Source organism: Chionomys nivalis, chromosome 1 (genome assembly GCF_950005125.1).
Source record: "Chionomys nivalis chromosome 1, mChiNiv1.1, whole genome shotgun sequence".
NCBI lineage: Eukaryota > Metazoa > Chordata > Mammalia > Rodentia > Cricetidae > Chionomys > Chionomys nivalis.
The window spans coordinates 36,335,793-36,358,458 of NC_080086.1; the positions used below are offsets into that span (position 1 = coordinate 36,335,793).

A 22,666-nucleotide genomic window follows, 5' to 3' on the forward strand; every position below is an offset into this window, starting at 1 on the left:
ATAAAGCCAATAAATAAATAAACAAGTGGGCATGATTAATTGATGGCGTGGCGCAGACCCAGGCGCTGGTAGTCGGAGGCCTGGCTTCTGCAGGAACTGAGCTTTCTGCGACTTGGGGCCTGAGCCAAGGAGGGGAAGCCTGACTGAGGAGGTTGTTTCCCCGGGTGCCTGGGGTTTTCAACTTGCTTCTCTGTCTGGGGCCCCTTGTCCTGGACTCCTCTGGGCCCTAAAGGGGCCACAACAGAAGCTGAGGGCCAACCATTGTCCTTTCTAGGAGTGTCAGAGAGCTCAGGACTAAAATCCCCAAGGTTGACCGACAATCCCTCTCCAAAGCTAGCCTCCCCGCAGACTCTCGCCACCCTGTTACCCACATCACCCACGGATTTCCTTGATGGGGGGCTCTCTGCCCCACGTGGAAAGAGGGGAAAGGGAAGTATTTAGGGGCTCTCTGTGGAGTGCCTGGGGAAGGAGCTGTGGGCAGCAGACAGAGATGGAGCTGGTACCCTGGAAGGGAGAGAGTCTTCATGGCCCACCCGAGTGAGTGGCCCGATGAGCGAGGGGGGGCGCTGTCCGAGTCGAGTTCGGGGGGGGGCAGAGGGGAGCGGGGGAGGAGGGAACGGGAGGAGGGAGCAGCGGGCGGAGCGCAGTGCAGCGGCGGCAGCGGGAGCTCGGGCGGGCGCGGGGCGCAGAGGCGGCGGCGGCGGCGGGGACGCAGGGCCGGGCCGGGCCGGGCCGGGCGCGCAGCAGGGGCGGCGGCAGCGGCAACGGCAGCGGCGGCGGCATCGTCGCCCCAGAGCGGGCGCAGGTGAGGGTCGGCGGGACCGGGCCGGGGCCTCTCTTCCCCGCTGCCCGCAAGGGTTCTGCTTCCTTCCCTGCGGCTTCTTCCATGTCGCCCGGGGACCCCGCGGCCTCGGCTGCAGTCAGAGCTTGGCCGGGGGGCCGGTTGTCCGCGGTGTCAGCGGTGACCTTGAGCGGGCACTCGGCAGCGGGCGCGGCGCGGGGAGGGGGCGCACAAACTTTCCGGAGCTGGGGGCGTCCAGAGCGCGGAGACCCCCATCAGCCTGCTTCCCAGATATTCCCGGACTCCTGCACCTGGTTTCCCCTCAGTATGGGGGGGGGGGGGGGGCTGTGCTCCGGCAGCCCTGTGTCCCTGTACCGGGATGCTTTCTGAGCTGTGGACAGGGACTAGGGCTGGGAGCTTATCTCCCCAAAAGTGGCTTCCCAGTGTGCGGGAGGGCTCTCTGCTTTGAGCTCTGTGCATCTTGGGCCTCACCTTTTCTGGGCGTCCTCCATCTGCCCACAGCTCTTCCCCAAGCTCGCATGGGTCCCCCACCTGGTGACAGGAGAGCTCCAAAGCTCGGAAGCCCAAGCCATTCGTTACTAGAGCTGCAGTTTGGGTTTGGGTTTTCAGCTCCACCACACAAGCTGTTTGTGAAAGTGGCCTTGTGCAGGTTTGCCTTGGGCCCTCAGATGGACCACTGTGTTTCTGGACACCTGGGTTCACCCTGGGCCTGGTCACTCCAGAGGAAAGGATATTTTGGCCATAGGGGGTGCCCTTGTTCTAGGAACACGGCCTCCTGGATCATTACCCTTGGAAAAGGGACATGAGGCCCAGAGAGGGTGAGCCAGCCTCAAGGTCACACAGCCAGAAGATGGAGAACTAGGCTTTCTTTTCAGGATTTATTTGATTCCTATAAAAGAGGGTTCTGGATCTGAAATGCCCTGCTTCTTACTAGCCCTGGAACTCTGACAAATCTCTCTCTCTCTCTCTCTCTCTCTCTCTCTCTCTCTCTCTCTCTCTCTCTCTCTCAATTTCCTTATACTAGCTACCTCATTACAGCTGTTTGGCAGCTAACTGAGCCAATATTCTTCTTTTTTGCCACAATGCTTAGTTCATGGTCTGTGACCAACCCACCTACCCTTGGTATGGCTCCATTCTGTGCTTCAACTGATAACAGATAAAGCTGTTAGCCTGGTTCCCTCCTTTCACTTCTGGCCCCTAGGTTGAGGTGGGCTCTCCCCCATGTCACTGTGGCCTGGTAGGGACAGGGCTTGCTGGACCTATGTCTCTGTATCCTCTTCAGTGAAAAGCCAGCATCCTCAGGAGCCTCTGTAGCCACTTAACAGTGCCGTGGTTACCTGCAGCCTCCAAGGAGAAATCAATACTGAGTTCCAACTGGGACAGGCAGTTGGGTCCTGTGATGACAGGAGAAAGACTCCTGCTCCCCAGTAGTGAGCACAGGATCACCCCTGCATCTGTCCCACTCTTTTCTTCCATCCCCAGTGGCACTAGCTGCAAGGGCTGGGGCTAGGAACTGGGGCTCACTCTCCCACTCAGGTAAACAACCTTGTTTTCTGCCTAAGACATAGTTGAAGTCCCTCACAGCTTCCAGCAAGGCAATCCCTGCCAGATGCCAATCACCTCCCAGACCTGGAGACACATTCATTCATTTGATTTTATTAACTACATGCTAAGCACTCCTTAGTGTACCAGGGGCACATTGGTAAATGAAATAGACCTGATCCCAGCCATCTAGGCTGTAAATAGCTTCTCATCTAAACTGATACACTGGAGAGTAAGCCATAATAGCACCACAGCCAGGCATCAACCAAGAAAGCCCATCCACACTGGGATATGGGCTGTCCAGCTTGTGGTTTCCGCATGCCAGTGTCTAGAGAGATGTTAATACCTCTCGCTGGGCTCTGTGCTAAAGACTTTGGGTCATCTTCTGATTTATCTCTCACAAAGCCACAAGGTCAGTATTACCCTATATATGCAGCTAGTTAGAAATGGATTTGGGACCGTTTTACTCTGTAACTTCTCTCCTCTGCTACCCTCCAGAGATGAGGGGTACTAAAGCCTGGGGTGCTTACATCCCTCTCAAAGACACTATCGGCTGGCTGCCAGCCAACATCTGGCCTGGAGATGCGGGGAGATGAGATGTGGTGTAATCAGAGGCAGCTTCCTGGAGGAGAAGATCTTTGAGTGGGACCTTGATGGGTGATTTAAGAGGCTGGCAGACTATGGACGTTGGTGGGGAGCTGTGGAGGAGGCATTTCAGACCCAGATTGCTAGGACAAAACCGTGGAGCGTGCAGACTGTTTGGAGACATCAGTCCCAAAGTAGGCCCAGGACAAGTCTCAGATGTGGAATAGCAGAAGCTGTCGGAGGTTCAGTTTCAGCATGGTGTGTGATGGCCTGTGACACAGTATGGATTTCAGAAGGACTTGCAAAGCCCTGACAATGCTGTGTTTGGGAAGCAGAGAGACATAGGGAAAGAGAAGATGCTGTATTGGAGGAACAGGGAAAGAAAATCAATTCAGCAGGGTTTCCAACCAACAGGCCTTTTCTGTCACCAGATCCATACCATGGCCTGCCTGCAAGGTCCTGCAGTAGTCAGTGGGCGATACAGAATCACTGCAGATGAAAAGGGCTGTATCAGTAGCAGTGCAGAGGCTTCCCCCAATCAGACTAACTGCCAAGAAGAGAAATACTAGCCTAACAGGGGCCCAGGGCTTTCAGCAATGTACTTCGCAAATAAGAAATCTGAGCACTTTAAATTGTCTTGCCCATTTGTTAAATCCCATACAAACCACTTTAACTCCCCTGCTTTGTGTTAACCTCAGTTGCCATATGACTCTGAGACTAATAAAAATGCATTTAATATAACTTATTTCTTGAACTCTTTGGGAATTCTGGTTTGCCTCTGCCCCCCCCCCCCGCCAGCTAAGTGAATATGGCCATCAAGAGCCAAGCAGAGCATTGGGGTTCACTGGGGCCTTCGGAAAATCAGAATAAAAAGATGCTGGAAGCAGGAGAGCATCTGATATAAAGGAAGGTGGGGGCAGGTGTATGTGTGCATGTGTGCGTGTGTGTGTGTGCGCGTGTAGTGTGTGTAGTGTTACCTGCTGAACCATCTCATCAACTGCAGAGGCCCACCGTTTTGTTTTGGATTGCATCCAAAAATTATGTAGCTGATCCTGGGCAGGAGTTGGGAAGAAATGGGAGGTAGAAAGAAGGGGGAAAGACAGATAGGAGAAAGATTTAAAAAAAAAAAAAAGGAGTTTAGCCCTCAGTTCCAACACTGCTTTAAAACACCACACACACACAAACAAAATTTAAAAGTAAATGAAAGCCCCGCCGGTGCCCACAGCTGCCTGAGACAGTTCCTGGTGTTCATCAGTTATACCTTCCCAACGACATGAACCAAGTGACACTGTCCCTGGCTGAACTCTCTCCAGGTGTGGTAAGCCAGCAGGTAAGCAGAAGGCTGTTCGTAAAAGTAGAGTTTGTAGCTTGAGGTCCTGAGAGGTGGGAGCCATGTGCCAGGCAGGACACTCAGAAAAGAACCACTGGTCAGGAAGTCGAACATGTCTGTAGGTAAGGAGCCAGGGCTTTGCTGTGGCCTGCCTGAGAAGGCAGGGTGGGCTCAAGTGCCCAGTTGGGGCTATTTCAGTAGGCATAAGGGCTGTTCTTAGACTGTTCTCTGGCACCTGGCCCCAGGCTGACAAGGGCAAGGGAGTCCTGGGCCAGAGAATACAGTTTCATGAAGGAGGCGGCTGGGCATGTAGGCTCTGAACTGCAGGTTCATTTGCTGTCTGTCTCTCCAGGTTCAACAAGGCCCAAAGAGGTCGGAAGCATAAAATACAGAAATCAAAAACCAGCTATTAGAATCCACAAGGACAGATGTGGAAACTGAGATTCAGAATATTTGAGTAGCTTCCCAGATCCCTCCAAAGGGTGTGCTGGGTGACTGGGCCCTCATAAATATCTTTCTTCCCCATTCGTACAACAGTTTGAGGAATGGCAGAAGACAGAAACAGAACCCCCACCCTACCTCCAACTACATGCTCCAGGTCTCCAGGTTAACATTTCTGGCTTCAGCCATCTCAGATGAGAAATATTCAGAAAAAAATTGCATGTGTGCTGAACTTGTACAGGCTTTTCTCCTTGTCGTTATTCCCCAGACAAGACAGAGCGACAACTATTTACATATTATTTGCATGCCAGGAGGTATTACAGGTGAAGCCATCTAAAGGGAACAGGAGGAGGGTGTGTGGGTGGGGGGGGGGTCTGTGCAAATATTACACAGTATTACATGAGGGCCTTGGGCATCTACAGACCTCTGCATGGTCAACTGTCCTGGATACCAAGGGACAACGGTGCAAGTTTCCTCTCTGATGGCACAGAAGTGGAGTTAGAGAGTAGGGCAGAGGGGAGTCCAGAGTGAGCTTTCTGAGACAGACTTCGTCCCTCCTGAGACTAGGAAGGACACCAGCCTCTTTCTCAAGGACCAATTAGGGAAGATTCTGCCTTCCATAGGGCAGGCCTAAGATCGGAGGGACCTGCTGTGGAGTTACTTTACACAAAAGGGTCCCTTGTGATGTGACTCCTTCGTTAGCTCAAACACAGGATCCTTCATTAGCTCAAACACAGGATCGTGCTAGGTCAGGCATCTTGACAAGTTTAAGACTGGGGTGCCTCTATCTTGAGAGCTCTTGACTCAAGAAACAGGAAGCAGAAGAAAGGCGTGGTAGTGAGGAGACACTAAGAAAGAGGCATCCCTCCTTGCCCCAACCCAGGAGCTATAACTATTGTAGCCTATCTTCTGGGCAGGGCTCAGAAGACTGGCCCCCTTCCTTATCCAGAAAGCAAAAGTGGAACTGCAAGGCAGCTGGAGAGGCGGCTCAGTGAGTAAAATGTTTGTAATATGAGCCCAAGGGCCTGAGTTCAGATCCCAGCACTACGTTAAAGTCAGTGCCAGTGGGTGCACATCTGTAACTTCAGTGCTGGAAAGCAGAGACCAGTAGATCCCCAGCTCACTGACAGCCAGTCTAGTGGAGACAGTGCACTCAGGTTCAGTGAAGAGACCCTGTCTCAAGCCCTAGTGTGCAAAGCAATAGAAGAAAACACCAGAATGACTGCTGGCTTCCATGTGAACACACACATACAGAGAGAGAGAGAAAGAGAGAGAGAGAGACAGAGAGAGAGAGACAGAGAGACAAAGAGAGACAGAGACAGAGAGACAGAGAGAGACAAATAAATAGCACTTAAGACAGGACCATCCCTTATAGCAGGCTCAGCTTGATAAAATGACGGTGGAGGTGGTTGGACATGGCCAAGGCAGAGCAGGTCAGGTTAGCGTCCCTGCACTGAGAGAAGTGGACACTCAGGCACGTCTGTTTCTATGTCTTTATGTCGCTCTGCTGGGAAGTGAGTCAGATCAGTGAGCAGATGCACAGAGGTGTCCATGGGTAGTTCTTCCACATGCAAAGCCACAGTAGATGTTGCTCCTCTATGACTTTGTCTCTCCATAGGCAGTGCCCCCTGCTCTCTCTTGAGTCCATCTGTATAATCTTACAGGCATCTCAGTTCACACTTCCCCACCCCAGCCCTGTGTTTTCCCTCCAGATGTTTGGCTTCTAGTTACCTCATTGTTACTGAGTTTATCAAACTAGAGAGTTCTGGGCAGAGTCAGGCAGAGGCATGGGGGTTGGGGATCTGGGCTGGAAAGAGTACAGTAAACTCCAAATCTTGTCTCATGTGACTAGGGAACCATGCCCAAAGAAGGTGGATCCTGGCTGTGATTCTGTATGTATTTTTTCCTCTTTTCAAAATAAAAGTAGTTCTGTCTCCCCCTGGATATAGAGATGTTATGTAAGGATTATGTAAAATTCAAATGGTATCAAAAAGTATAAAGAAGAAAGTAAAACTCAGATGAAATATTGTGAAACAAAGCTCGCTCCTGTTAACATTCTGTCAAATGTCCTTCCAGAAAGTTCTCTATGACTGATAAGTTTGTGGAGGAATACTGTATTTCTGGAGCCTTTCTCTCTCAGTCATAGAGCTTGGATGGCTTGCATATCAATAGATACATCTCTACCTCATCTTTTATGAGCGGCCCAGCCACCATTGTTTTCTCTCTTTTTGCCATCACAAGTAGCACTGTGATGTGAATCTCTTGAACCCCTGAGCACAGGTCCAGGCATCCTAAGGACACATTCACAAAAGTGAGGCCAGCGAGTCTTCCAAACACATATGGGGCAAAAAGAACAGAAGAAAGCCACGAGATGACCGGATAGAGAAAACATCTCTGACATAGGGGCATTTGTGAAGGTCTGTAGGAAGGAGGATAGAGGTAGGTCATGGCTGGGTGTAGACAGTGGAGCGTGGGAAGAGCCAAGACCTAGGCTTAGAGCTCCTCTGCTGTTTCAGGTGAGGCATCCTGCAGGCAAAGGTGGGTGTGATGACGGTCTCACTCTCCGGGCACCCAGGCAGTCACACAAACTGTCTTACATGTGGCTTCCTTTGAGCCTTTATACTGCTCTACCAAGAAGGCTTGCTCCATCCCTACTCTATAGAGGAGTCCCTGAAAGGACAGAAGGCATCTCCTTATCTTGTCAAGTTCTCCCACACCATCAAGCTAACTCATTCTTGTGTCTCATTGTCAGACAATGGGTCACATGGCCGTACCTAAACCAGTCACCACCAAGAGAATGGATCAGCAAAGCCTAAATAGACCAGGTCCCATGTCTGAGTCAGTGGCCACAGGACCATACTCAGAGCAGTTAGGGCTCTGCCAACCAGAAGGATACAGGGAGCAGGCTGAGGGGGCAGTGCCCAGAAACTCTCCACTGTGCACTCAAGTGCACAGAAGTGGAATGGAGAGAGGGATTCTTGTGATCTTCAAAGACTAGCACAAGGCCAGGGCAATGAGTAAACTATGGATGGTAACCGGTTGGCTAGTTGGTTAGTTATTGGTTAATTAATTGGTTAAAATGTATCAGTAGCTATTATTCCTTCTAATTCTAATATTCAGGAGTCTCTGGGCACCAGATGCAATGATGTTATGCCAACCAGAGAGGGTAACTTGGCACTTACAGAGACTGTAGACACAGTGTTGACTACAGAGATGTTGCAATACAAGAGTGTCTGAAGGGCATGGCACCGGATTGATTCTAAAGCAGACAGGGCCTCCTGGGAAGTGGCCATATCCGTAGGTAGCAGAGACATTGGAGGTGGCCCCCAGGTACAGGAGCAGAGATGTGTGGTGAATGAGAGGCTGTGAGGGTGGCAGAGTCGGAAGTGAGCTCTCCTCTCTTGAGAGCCGGCAGTATCCAGGACACCATCACAGCTTTCCACCCTCAGACTGTAGATAAAGAAGCTGATGCTCATAGAGCGAGGTGACTTGCCCATCATCAAGAGCAGCAAGAAGCTAGTCCTAGTTTAGAATATGGTTCTGTTCTAGAGAGTCGTGAAAAGCAATGAGCATGGTGGGCCCACTCAAGGCCAGTGAGTGGTGGACTGTGAATGGGCAAAGGGGGGCCTGGAAACTGTCAGGAGGGCCTAGAAAATGTCTGATTTGGTGAAAAGCCTGATGGGAGAGGCGCCTACAGCAGGATCCAAGGTAGGCTTACAGAGCTGTGGTCATTAGAACTGAACCTCACTTTCAATCCTTGCTGTGCCAACCTGCTGTGTGACTCCGGATGGGATACATCCCTTCTCCACTCCCAGTTTCATCATCTATAGGAGGATTATGCTTAAACATGTGCTCGGGTCCAGCATGTTCTGGAGATTTAGGAAACGGGATAGTTGTTATCATCACCCAAGGGTGCTATTTTTCAATCAGGTAATGGGAACTCCTTGTGCCGGTGTCCTGGCCTCCCTTCAGCACCTTGGTTCTGTTCCTCCCAGGTTGACTTTCTAGTCGGTACCTATGATAGGAGAGTTGGTCTGGAGGTTTGCTGGCAGTAGCCTCTGCTCTGGAGTCCACGCTGTATCGGCTAGGAAGGAGAGGCTACCATGAGTGTGGGGTTCAAAAATGGAATGTGTACCTAGGACCTTTGAAGGAGCTAAATGTAAGGGCAGGCATGAGGGTAGGTAGAAGAGCAGCCAGAGAACAGAGAAAGCTGAGCTCTGGCTGGGACCGGACTGTGATGATCAGGACCAGGAAAGCCAGAAGGTGATCAACAGTAATGAAAGAAACTAGCAAAACTTGAGAACAGCAGTACCTGCTGAGAGAGAGAGAGACAGAGGCAGAGCTTGAAAGTGTTCGAAGCTTGAAAGTGAATTTCCCCCAAGTTTTTCAGGAATGGTGGAGACTATGCTGGAGCACATGCCTGTGAAATCCCCTTGTGTTCTATTTCTGGGGCCAAGGTTTTATAACCAGAGTCAGAAATCGCGGGGAAGTGTGTGGGCGGCTGACCCTGGACAGCTTCCACAGTAGAGAGGAGGGGAGGGTATTTTTATCTGCAAACACGGAGCCATGGAGGATGAGGCCAGGAGGAGGCTGATTCCCGCCCTGAGTGTCTCACCCACTGCTGCATTAAGATGCAAACTGTCTTTGACAGAAGTTAAGGGAGCTCCTTGCTCAGAGTGGGTAGCAAGATCAGGAGTGGAACCAGGGAACGTGCCTTCTAGTGGAGCATGCTGGAACTTGACCTGCAGATGGGTCCTGAGAGCCTCCTGGCTCTGCAAGACAGACCAGCCATTAACGTGCATCAGACCAGCTTGTGTGTGTGTCCGTTATTACCTGTGACTTTGTAGTCTACAGGTCAGCATACCACCAAAGGCCTTCCCGGTCTCTCTCACTGTGGCTTGTTTGTGTGTCTGGTCTGCCAAGGTCGTGAAGAAGATTCTGCAGAGCCTGGTGATTTCCTGTATGGTGGAGTGTGCTGGCTCCGGGCCAGACTATGGTGACCTTAGCTGAGGCTGCTTGTCTCTTCTTCATGCAGTGTCTCATCCCTCAGGAACTAACCTGAGTTCATTTGCATAGTGGCAGCAGAGTTAGAGTCCCAGGCTCAGAATTAGCACCACATCAAGCCTTAGTATGTCATCAATAAGTCATACCATCTGAACATTCAAAGAACAGGCAAGAGAAGTTCCAAAGTCCCACTGGGCAGGGTGTGAACACTGAAGGCCATGGAGGCCTTCAGTCCCACAACCGTTGACATTGTTCCTGGCCTCAGGGGATGCTGGTATGGAAGCCACCCCCTTAAACTCTTGGTTGTGCCCACAGGTCTCTGAACGTTCAGAGTTCTTCAGAAGAATCTAAAGGGAAGACAGTTTCCCTCATTGGACTGGCAGATGCTTGGGGTTTTGTTTTTGGTGTGCATGTGTGTGTGTGAGGCGGGGGAGAGAGGGAGAGAGAGACAGAGAGACAGAGAGACAGAGAGACAGAGAGACAGAACTGGGCACTAACTGCGGAGCAGTCTCCACACTAAGGATCATTATTCAGGGACAAATAGGCAGTATCTATTTGGATTAACCCCTAATGTGAACTAAACAACAGTGGCATGCCCATTTAATAGAATACTAGCCAGTAATGAAAAGAACAGACTATTGATATATACTTCAACCTAGGTGAATCTCAAAGAGTAAAAACACCCCAAACTGTTTCCTACTGCTAGATTTCATTTTTGTTAGTGCTAACCAGATGGCATGGGAATAGATTTGGTGATCGCAAAGGCTGGGGACTGAGGATTGGGGAGAGGGGCATTTGACTCTAAGGACTGACATGAGGATAGTGTGGGACCTTGATGGCGGTTCTGCAGACGTGACAGAACTCTGCTCTGAGCTACACAGACATGTGCTCTGACAGACACAGGGAGCAGGGACCTGGGCAATAGTGACATCACCTTGTGGCCATGTTAGTTTTGGGTTTTGATGTTATCCATGGTCTTCTCTGTTCATTTCCTTGCAGCCCCTATAGATATATAATTATTGCCAAATAAAAAGTATAAAATAAACACACATGTGCTCTGGCCTGGCAGGCGCACTGGGTAGTGTCTGTGGCAGAGAACTGGGCATCTCATGCAGGTTTGGGCAACACTGAGAACAACCTGAATGCATTCACTCACCTACTGAGCACTTAGTGAGTACCTACTGTGTGCTGGTTGCTGTGCTAGGCTCTGGAGGTGCAGCCATGGGCAGCACATAGCACAGTCCTGGCCTGTAGAGTTTGCATCCTAATGACTGCCACACAAGAAGCTGGTTCTGCCCTGTATCCCCAGAGAAATTCCACAGGACTGTAAAAGGTAGTGACCAGTCTGTGTCTCACCATTAATAGGGTTTCACCTGAAGGTTGCATTCTCATGGGAAAAGGACAAGAAGCCAAACCTCGCATCCAGTACATGATTTGCATAAAAATGAACAAAAGGTCAGAGTGAACTAAATGAAGGGCTAAGCTATGGCATGTACCTGGTCACCCATTCAGTTGGTTTTCTTCACTAGAACATAAGTCTCCCAGGGTGAGGAACTCTGCCCATTCAGTCCCAGTGGTACCCTCACACTGGAGCAAGCCAGGCACATGGGTGATGGTCAGATACCTGATGGAGAGGGGTGCACAAACCCAGTTTACAGATTGGCATGTGGTCGGCCCTTCACAGGGGCATCATGGTTTGCTACTGTAAAGGACTGTGAAATGTGGGTTGGATGCTCATATCCTTGAGGACGCCAGATACTGTGTCTGTCAACTTTGTCACCAGGAGTGTATTTCCCATCCCAGATCTGAAAACTTTGTGTTTGGGGCTGGAGAGGTGGCCCAGCATTGAGTGCTTACTAAGTTATTAGAGCCAACTGGAGTTCAGTCCCATGCCGGGCCCCTCCTGCGAGGCTGGCTACAGCCACACACTGGTAGATGGATGGAAGCCTGAGTCTGTTTGGGGTCACATGGTCACAAGAGAGAACCAGTTGGAGGTAGTCACTCAGCCACCCAAGGAGAAATCCCCAGGTGCCCAAGGAAGCCTTTGGAGGCTGGTAGGTGACTTCATTGCTCTCAATCTCTGCAGGGCCTGTTCTTCCCCCACCACATGCCTTGTCCTCAGGTGAGGGTGGCTTCTGCCACTTTCAGTGTCTAACATGCACACAATCATCACAGACAAGGACAGATCCTCAGAACAGCTGCAGAGGTAACGTGAGCAGAAGGGGTTTTGGTTTGGTTGGGTTTTGTTTTTTTATGACACTCTCGCCTTTCCAGTCTTGAGAATACTCGGGTAGCACTTGGCGTTTGAGCTAGGAGGAGCAGGTGTGACCATTGCTATTAAACCACCGTGAGTTTATTTTCTTTTGTGGCAGGGAGTGGTAGCAAACCTTAACCAGGTTGTTAAGGATTCTCCCAGCTTAGTGATTCTTCTTTGAAAGATCCACACCTGTGCTCCCCCCTTCCTTCTATTATGTTTGGGGGTAGGGAAGGCAAAAAAAGAAAAAAGATCTTAGACTTGATAATGATATCTTTTAATTATTTTACACTTATTTATTTAATCATTTTGTGTGTGGTACACATGTGGAGGTCAGAGGATAACTTGTGGGAGTCAGTTCTCTGCCCACCATGTGGGTTCCAGGAAGAAACTCAGGTCCACAGGTCTTTACCTACTGAGCATCATTGCTGGCCATTTTCTGATAAACTCTGGGGCCGGAGAGATGCCACGGCAGATTGTAAACTGTTCTTACAGAGTACCTGGATTCAATTCCCAGCACCCACACGGGGGTTATAACCATCTGTCACTCCATATCCAGAGGATTCACTGCCCTCGTCTGCTGTCTGTCTGCACTAGTCATGCATGTCGTGCACAGATGCACATGCAGGCAAAGCACCCATGTGTGTAAAAGTAAACTTTTAAAAAGGTTCAACATAGTTTATTCACCCACTCATTCATTACTTCATGCATCCGCTTGGTCATCATGCCTGCAACTGATCCTGAGCACTTGGTTCTCATGAGCCTGCAGGTGGGTAAGAAGAACAGTTTTCCCAGCATGGCCTGGGAGGGCGGGGCAGGATCCTGTGTCCCAGGACTCACACAAGCCATCCAAGACAATGACACTGGAAGATGTTCTGGGGTTTGTAAAGAGAATTATTGCAGACCTGGTGACCCCTCCAGGAAGAGCATGGCCAAGAGCTGTGATCGTGACCTTGACATGCCCCATCATCTGTTTCTCACTGGGTCCTTATGTACATTTTTTTAAGCCTGCTACAGAAAAAAAGACTGCAGAGCCAGATGACTTCTCTGTAGCGGGTGCTCTCCAGTGCCAGTAGAGCAGAAATTAATGAATGACGCTTGGGAAAGAGGCAGGGAATGAGACAGAATCCATGCTAACACTGCCAAGGCAGCCCCCAGCATTGGCATCTGCGAGCCCGCTCTGCCTGCCCTGTGAGTGGAAAGCAGAATCTTGTTGGCTCGAGTTCTGTTTGCTTGCCAATTCGAGGCTTAGTGTCTTATAAAAATATACCTATTTTGAATTAATAAAAAAAGTAGAGATCAATGCCCCCAACTCTCAAAATAGGATCCATCCAAGTTTTACTCCCGGAGCCAGCTAGTGGCACACAGTAAGGTTGTATACACTGGGTTCAAACCTTGGTCTATGTACTAGCTAAGTATTAATTTGGTCTCTGCTCGTCAGCTTTCTCAGCTGTAAAACAAGGATTAGATGGTAGCAGTTTTAGGTCAAGCAGTGATCTGTATAGAAAATGCCCTACCCTTTCAGTTGATAGTAATCTCCTTATTGATAGAGCAAGTCAACATGCACACATGCACACACACACATACACATGCATGCACACACACACATACACATGCATGCACACACACACATACACATGCATGCACACACACATGCATGCACACACACGCACATACATATGCATGCACACACACATATACATGCATGCACACACACACACACACATACACATGCATGCACACATGCAACAACCTGAAAGACTCTATTTTTGAGCAGAGTATCCAGGCACGGAGGTTCAGGGGTGAGTTGCTGTATGAACTGGGGGATGCACCCTACCCTGGTTCTCTGGTTTGAGGTGCAAGAGGTTGGAATCACATCCTCTGACTCAGTGTCCAGGTCTGGAGCAGAGGAAAACAAAACATTCTCTGCTCATTGATTTCTCCTGGAAGCTCCCAACTACAGGCACGCAGTGACCCTGGAGACCTCTGCAGGCCCTTGATACTGAGTCTGCATGGTGTGAACTTGGCCTATGTTCAGTGCGGTGTGTGTCTTGAGAGCAGCCAGTTGTCTTCGTGGGCACCCTAAGTTTTGCTCCTCCTGGTGTGCTGCAGACACAGTGAAGCTTATGTTGGGACAGAAGTGTCTCTCATGGGTTACAGCAAAGCAAGCTGGGGGAGACCCTGAGGTGCTCCAGTGGAGCTGGTGGGCACTGAGGACCACTCCTGGGTCAGCTTCAGTGTCCAGGTCCTCTCATAGACACACAGGCATCCTGTTTGGTTCCCCTGCCCTAGCTACTGGACCACACAGTCTAGAAACCAGTAAGAGGAGGAGCCTACCATGGTATTCCTGGGGAACCACTACATGGGACTTGTGGCCTGGAATCCTTCTTCTATGGCGTGGTTCTCTGTGTTGTTATTATGACTGTAACTCTTTAGATAAGGGGGGTACAATTTCCCCCACACCATATTGCAAATGAGATTCTTGGGGTTCCAGAGCACCAAAAAACTTACGGAAGTCACACAACAAACAAATGCCTGGATCAGTGCCTATGTTAACATTTGTGCTCTAAAAAGATGTGTTCTAGCTTGGTATGGTGGTGTACGCCTGCAGAGGCAGAAGGATTACTGTAGTTCCCGGGTCAGCCTGGGCCACATACCTAGATCCTATCTAAAAGGGAAGGAAGAGCGGGGGAGAGAAGAAGAGGAAGGGAGCGAGGGAGGGAAGGAAGGAGGGAGAGAGAGGGGGAGAGGACAGGGCTTGGGGAGATGACTCAGTGGATAAAGTGTTTGCTGCACTAATGTGAGGGCTTGAGTTCACATCCCCAGCACCCACATAAAAAGCCAAATGGGCATGGCAGTCACCTGTAACCCAGGGATGATAGCAGGAGCTGGGGATCTCTGAGGCAAACTAGCCAGCTAGAGTAGCTGAATTGGCAAATTCTGGGCTTATTGAGAGATCCTGCCTCAGTGATAAAGTGAAGAACTGTGAAGGAAGACACTGTATGTCAGCCTCAGGCTCCCACGTGTGGCAACTGATAGGTTGTCCTTCCTTCCTTCCTTCCTTCCTTCCTTCCTTCCTTCCTTCCTTTCTTTCTTTATTCTTAATTTAGAAATTGTTGAATAGACTTTATTGGTTAAGCATCCCTAATCTAAAAACTCAAAATCCAAAATGCTCTGAAATCCAAACCTTTTGAACATCATGTTGGCACCTAAGAACATTTCAAAGTTTGGAGGGGAGTTTTTTTGTTTTGTTTTGTTGGTTTTTATGTTTGTCTGGTTGATTGGTTAGTTGGTTGGTTGGTTTTGTGTTTGGGTCTTTTGAATTACATAACCAGACAACGTGTCTTGCCCATGGTGAATACTTTTCATCTAGGGGCCAAACTTCCCTTCCTTCCTTGTGCCTCTGTTCAGGACTTGTTCATTCAGGCAGGCCCTGTATCCACCAAAGCCACTCTCTATCTCCAGGGACAGGTGGGCCCCAGCTTCACGCCCTTTAATCGTCAGAAAAGAGAGCACAGAGTCAGTGAAGCTCTCCTGTGAGTGAGTGAGTGAGTGAGTGAGTGAGTGAGTGAGTGAGTGAGTGAGTGAGTGACGAGGGCAAAGACAAGCAGCCTCAGTTTGCTCTTCTGTTAAATGGTTAGTAGTGCTTTTGCAGGGCACGGGGGAGTTGTGGAGAGTCATGCCTGTGTCTAATTTTTCTCCATCTGCCTCTCAGTCACTCTGGCCATTCTGTCAGGTGCACGTGCTAAGGAAGCAAGGGCTGGAAGGATGCTGTGGGTTGAATGCTGTATTCTTGCTCTTAGAGACCTCCTTTAAGGGTCCAGTCTGCCCATCTCAGATTATGAACAAAGTCACTAGGACCTGGGCCCCCTCAGTGCCTCTTTACAGTTGACTGGAGCCTGGTATTCATTTGATGTGCTTGTTGCAGTTGGGGCATGACTGCCCATCCCAGTCTTAAGGTCTGCTCTGCCATTTAGCTACAACATTTTCTGGAGGGGGGGAGGCAGTATAAGAAATGGTTAGTGGTGTACTTTTCTTTCCGTGTTGATCTCTGCAAGACCTTCTTGACTGGCTTTGCTTCATCTGGAATATTCTTCCTCCTCTGGCTTTTCCCCTCACTGAATACCTGCTGTGGGTTCTGCCCACAAAGCCCATGGCTGGGAAAGTATGTGCAGAGGCAAGCGGGGTAGCAGACCACCATCCACAAGGCTCTCCATGTGCCAGAGCATAGCATCTTAGTGGTTGCTCAGCAACCAAGCCAGGCCAGTGAGGTGCTGACCTGAGGCTGGGGAACTGGTCCAAGGCTAGAAGCAGAGGAAGAGAAGATATGATGCTGGGGACTGTTCTGTGAGGTTGAGATCAAGAGCCCCCTTTCTCCCGTGTCTGTGCCTTCCTACTCCGACTGTATTGACGCACCCTTCTATGATACTGAAGCCGGAAGCTCCTTTTCTCTTTAAAGAATTCCTGCTTGACAGCAGTACTTTGACTCACCCAATATTTTCTTCTGCTTGTTTCATTTTTATTTTACTGACCGCACATCTCTAAGCATTGGGGAAATAACGTTGCCGTATTTTGGGAGAATGGCTATTTTATTTAATTTGATCAATTGTTCCATGAAGTAAACATGATCATTCCCACTGCACAGCTGAGATCATTGAAGTCCTGCCCTTCAGAACTCCACAGAGGCAAAGGTGGGTCGCAAACCTCTTTTCTAACTTAGGCCAAAGTCTTCATCGGCTTTCGGCCTCAGGCTATTGATAGAGGTTCTGGATAGACCGCACAAAATACACTGAGCCATGTCCCGTCTGCCCAAGGGTTTGCTTTACAGGAAGACACAAGACCCTGTAGTTGTACTGAACAAAGTCTAACGTGGGACACGCTAGATCATCGTGGGCTCCAACCTGCTCTCCCCAGACCCACAGCACCCTGCTGGTTCCCAGTGTGGTGATATGAAAAGCCACAGCCGCTCTCTTTGCTCTTTCCACACGGATGCCTTTGGGCAGTGCTCCGTCAGGTCCTCTCCATGTGTCCATCCATCCAGGAGACTTTCTGGCCAGTCTGGTGTCAGCAAAAGTTAACAGTCCCAATAAGTTGCCAGTTGGGGGCTTTGTGAAGTGACTACTGGAATCAGGTGGCCAGAGGTGACTTGTGAAGGACAGGACATCCCTTGTGGAGGGTTGTTTGTGCTGACACCTCTAATTTGAGAGTGAGTTCTCTGTCCCTGGCACCTGGATCTTTTGGTACAAACCCACAGAGACAGACCTATAACTAACATGGATGAGATTCTTTCTTTCACTTTTTTTTTTAAAGATAGGGTTCTGTGTATCTCAGGTTTGCTTTGGATTCCTTATGAGGCCAAGAAATGATCTTGAAATCATCTTGCCTCTATTTCCCAAGTGTTGGGGTTATAGGCATGTGCCACCATGCCCAGTTTATGGTGTGCTGGAGAAATCAAACCTGGAGATTCATGCATGCTAGGCAAGCACTCCACCAGCAGAGATACACCCCCAGCTCCATTTGCCCTGCTGTTTGAATAGTGGGACTCTGAGGTGAAGGGCGATGGGGAAGATGTGCCCTTTGTGCTGTGTGCAGCTCAAGGGAAGCTGCAGGCTCCTTAGGGACCAGGCCTCTCCCAGGAATGGCGGTATCTACCCACCTGGGAGCCCTGTTCGTGTTTGAGGCGCAAGTCCATGTTTTCTGTCTTTCATACACCACATTCTGGGTATTTCGTGAGCCCGTGAGGTCAGTATGGACTGTCCTCATTCACAATTCGAAAAAAACTGAGCCTAGAGACAGAAAGGTGATAAACTGAGGCGAAACCCCAATTCCCTTAGCCACAAAATGGAAGTGGCATTTAATACCTTCCTGTCAGGGGTCATGGTGAGAATTTAATGAATATATATATGTATGTGAATAAAATTACTTCATATAATATTAATTATTCAATGAACTATTTTAATTATGTAATGAATATATTAAATATATCAGTTAATGTTTAATATATAATGTAATGAAAATGTAAGATTCATTACTATTTAATGTAATATTTATTTATATATATAAAATCAAAACAAGTACTTGGTTTGTGGGTAGCATTCACTAAATGCTGGCTACTGTCTGTGATTATTCCTACCATCACACAAGTGATAACTGGAGGCCCCTGAGACCCAGTGGGCCTTTTTATTCCTGTTTTATTACCAAATTCCTCCATCTGCTCGCAGCTTTCATGAAGAGTGGTTCACGTAACCTTCATAACAACACCTTGACAAAGGTGTTCTCCTTTTCTATGGGGGAAATCTGGGGTGCAAGAGGAGGGACTTGTGCCTTTTCATCTCCAGATGAAAGAACCAGGGTCCTCTGGACCATTTCAGCTTTTCTGTATGCCTCTTTAGGCCATGGTACATATGTGTCAGGCCCAGATTATCTTCATTGCACTCTGCATTCAAAAGCCAGTGTTCCAGCTCCCTACCCTGCCTCTCTAACATCCCAAAATCCTCTGGCCTCAGTACCCTCTTTTGTAAATTGGGTGTGTTAGTTGGTATGCCAAGGTAATTTCTTGCTCTCCTCTCTCTCTCTCTCTCTCTCTCTCTCTCTCTCTCTCTCTCTCTCTCTCTCTCTCTCTCTCTCTCACACACACACACACACACACATACAAAAAAAAACTGATAGAATCAACTCTCCTAGTTGGCTTCAGCTATCAACATATCCAGAGGTATTTGGGAGTCTCATCTGGGGGATGGCCTCCATCAGACTGACCTGTGGGCATGTCTGTGAGGCATTTTCTTGATTGCTGATTGATGCAAGAGGACCAAGCCCACTGTGGGCAACGCTCTCCCTAGGCAGGTGTGCCTGGGCTGTGCAAGTAAGGTAGATGAGGAAGCTGGGGAAAGCAAGCCACTGATTAGCTTCCTCCACGGTTCCTGCTTCTGTTCCAACTTGAGTTCCTGCCCTGACTTCCCTCAATGATGGACTGTAACCTGTAAGCTGAAATAAACCCTTTCCAAGCTGTTTGGCCATAGTGCTTATCACAGCCACATAGAACAAAAAGGGAAAACGATTCATTTTGACTCCCGGTTTCGGAGTTGTCTGTCGTGGAAGACTGGCTGCTCTGCGGTGGGTCTATAGTGAGTCTGCGTGTTATGGCAGAGGAAGGGTGTAAGGGATGAGGCTGCTCACCTCATGGCAGCTAGGAAGCAGAGGAACAAACAGGACAAGACACACCTTTTGGGAGCCTGTCCTCCACCAAGCCACTGCTCCAATCAGGCCCTACCTCACCGAAGTTTCATTTTACCCTGACCCCATCAGTAGGTGAGGGTAGGACCTCAGGAGACAGTCACTTCCCTAAGCCCCACCTGATATCATGGCGCTGGGGACCTAGCCTCAGCACGTGAGGATTCCTGGAGTAGCCTTCATATCTAAACCAAGCCTTAACAGATAACTCTGTAGCACACCCTCACCCCAATATCTCAGAGCTAGTTGTTTTTGCTGAAGTGGGCCCCCCTTCATGTGTTCTTAGCTGCATTTATCAGGGGGGGAGTAGAAATACTGGCTGTCTCAGTTTACCTGTCTGTGAAACAGGATTGTGGAGGATTCAGTGGATACAGACTCACCTAGCACAGTGTCCTGAACAGAGTGACTAGGAACCGCTCACTCTATGAGACCGAAATGGTGTCACCCCATGGAGACACTTGTCCTAGATCCTCAAGGGGCTGCCAAGGCACTGTCTCTCCCCTCTGAGGAATCTCTACAGAGCTTTCCTGTGAGCACAGGAGAAGCAGGACTCTGCCTTTGATCCAAGAGGCCTTAGACATCCCAAAGTCTACTCCTCTCTGCCTCTGTTGGGGGCAACCTTGGCCCCAACTGTGGGACCAGAATGGAGGGGAGGAAGACAAGGGCCATGGGGAGAAGTGACAGTTGGCTAAAAGTCATCCTGCTCCAGGTGAGTTCCTGTGACTGAAGGCAGCTCCTCCAGGTGACACGGTAAAGGCAATTGGATTTTAGAAATAAAGAGCTTCTACTTGGTACTTCAAGAAGGGATCAAGGAGGGACTTGAAAACTCTGCTCATCAGAGGTCAGTCTTACAGCTTGTCACCTCACCCCCCACAGTGGTTCCACACACATGGGGTCATATGATATTGGGGGAGGGGTGTGTATATGCATGTCCAAAGCTAGGCCATAGGATACCCTGGGAATACCTTAGGACAAAATACCCCTGTGGGCAGAAGTGGTCCCAATGCATTCTGGGAAGTGAAGAATGAACTGATGAACTGGCCCTGCAGGGCTGTGTGCATGCACCCCGCAACACACACACACAGAGAGAGAGAGAAAGAGAGAGAGAGAGAGAGAGAGAGAGAGAGAGAGAGAGAGAGAGAGAGAGCATCCTTCCCCTGGGCTGCAAGCGGAGCTCTGAGCTCTGACTCCTCTCAGTGAGGTAAAGCCACAGCCTGAGTCCCCACAGGGTGCCAGGAGCATTTACTTTCCAAGAGTCCTTCCTGTAAAACCCACAGCTTCGCTCTGCTTGTTCAGTGCCGTCTTGAAGATAATCTGTTTTGTTCCAGGCCTCTTCACAACCCATCTGCTCCCTGGGTTCTCACTTGTTACGTTGACTCTGGAGAATGCTTTTCTTCCAGTCAGATCCCTGCTTCTGCTAGAAAACAAACCTGACCTCCTCCAAACATCCTGACAGGGAGGCCTTAGCGTGTCCTCTGGGCTAGTGGGTCCCCTAGAGCTCAGGGGAGAGACCTGGCTGTAGACTCCGTCACCTGTCCTGCCGCAGGGTGGATCTGCAGCTCAGGTCAGCTCCTGATGAATTCCCTGGCAAGCATGAAGGGTCTCAAGGTTCCAGTAGCAGGGAAGGTAGAATGAAGAGGCTCCATCCACGGCGGTGGGAGTGTGAAGTGGCCACTTGTTCACGTATTGTTGACTAGAGGGCAGAGAGTGCCAAGCAGAACCACTGGAGAGTAGAACCCTCAGAGGCTGCCACCTCCTTAGCACTCCACAGTCATAGCACACACTGGAGCCCTTGGGTGCTAGTCCAAGCGGAAACCCTAAAACTGCCTAGCTAGCTGCCTTTCATCATGAGTGCACACAGCCAAGGCCCAAAAGTTGGCTTAATCGTATCCTGCTCCCAACATTCGTTTCAAACGAGTTCCTGAAAGCTGGGCCCTCCCTGTTTAGGTCTTCAGAACCCGGGTCTGTCTCTTTGCCCCAAAGACTCCACCAAATCATAGTCCTGCCATTACCCTCGACGAGGCAGTAGTATCAGGGCCATACCCACATGGGGGTTAAATGGGTCAGTTCCCCAGCTGCTGGTAAGCCCTTTAAGGGTCATATTTAATGGAGCACTTCCTGTCCCTCGGACTGGTCACAGACAAAGGAGCTTAAGCAAACGTGTGGGGGGGCCATGTATGGCGGCATCACCCTGTTCTCCCGTGTTGGTTTTGTCCTCAGACATCCCTTCCTCTTGCCTCTTCCAGCTGGCTCAGCTCGGGCAAAGGTAGGTCAGTCTTCTCTTCCCCTTGTCTGTGAATTTTGAGGAGGGACTGGGGTTGGTCCAGATGAGTCCACGTGCTCTCTTCTTACACCAGTCCCTGAGGAAAGAGGGGTGGACTTTCATGGCTTTCCAGGTGGGCATCACTTCCCATCTCCAGGCCTAAAAACAGGGAGGTGTGATTGACAGCTTTCCCTAAGTGCTGAGATAGGAGCTGCTGGTTATCGCCAATGATGCTTCATACTGTCAGAGTGGATGAGGCTTCAAGGAAGAACAGGAATCTGCAGGACAGTTTAGTAACTGAAAATTGTGATTCAGTAGGGCTGGAGAGACAGCTCACTGGTTAAAAGCATGTGATGCTCTGGCCAGGACCTACCTGGGTTCAGTTCCCAACACCAAGAACCTACCTGGGTTCAGTTCCCAGCACCAAGGATCTACCTGGGTTCAGTTCCCAGCACTTATGTTAGATAGCTCACAATCATCTTTAACTTCAGATCCAGGAGAGCTGATGCCCTCTTCTGGCCTCTTCAGGTACCTGCACATATATAAGCACAGACACACATACATACACACCTCCCACACACACACACACATTTAAAAAAATTTTAAAGGATTATAATTCAAGCAATGAAGTTTGGGGTAAAATGAGATAAATAAATTCCAGAGACATATCTTCTCAAATTTTTTGCCACTGATCCTGCAAATGGTCTTGGCAGCTGTATTTTCCAATGCACAGCCAGGGAGTGGGTAGCACAGGGGGAAGTGAGGGCCTTGATGGACAGCTACCCATTGTAGATGGGAGAGTGTTATGCATGTGTCAGCCCTCTGCACAACTTCTGCGATGATGGGCACAGTGTGTGCAGTCCCTAACAACAGCTCCATAGGCCACATTGTGCACCTACTGTGGACTGTGCCCAGTCCCTTCTCTGACCTTCACATTTTTTTCCACCCAAGAATACTAGTTAGTATTAGTCCCACTTTGCAAATGGAAAACTTGATTTAAAGACTAAAAGACAGAGCTGGGGGTGGAGCCTGGGGTCTGTAGAACCAGGGGCTGCACTTGTGTCCCCGTGCTGGGTGAGGGTAAAAAGCACAGGAGGAAAGGGAAGGAAGTGGGAGAGTGGGGTAGGGTGAGAAAGTCCTTATGTCTACGACAGGGGACAGAGGCAGATGGGACAGTCTGAATGGTGTGGTGCCATACCTCTTCTGGAAGCTCCC

At 49.6% G+C, this 22,666-nt stretch overlaps 1 protein-coding gene across 7 annotated transcripts in view; it reads left to right on the plus strand.

The window, feature by feature from the left end:
* Positions 1 to 667: 667 nt before the first annotated feature.
* The window catches only part of Atp2b2 (ATPase plasma membrane Ca2+ transporting 2), a 327,316-nt gene continuing 305,317 nt past the window's right edge, over positions 668 to 22,666 (plus strand). For all 7 annotated transcript variants that reach the window (XM_057792733.1, XM_057792742.1, XM_057792682.1 and 4 more), the window contains exon 1: positions 668 to 805. The gene's annotated coding sequence lies outside the window, so the exon portion shown is untranslated. The remainder of the gene's footprint in view (positions 806 to 22,666) is intronic.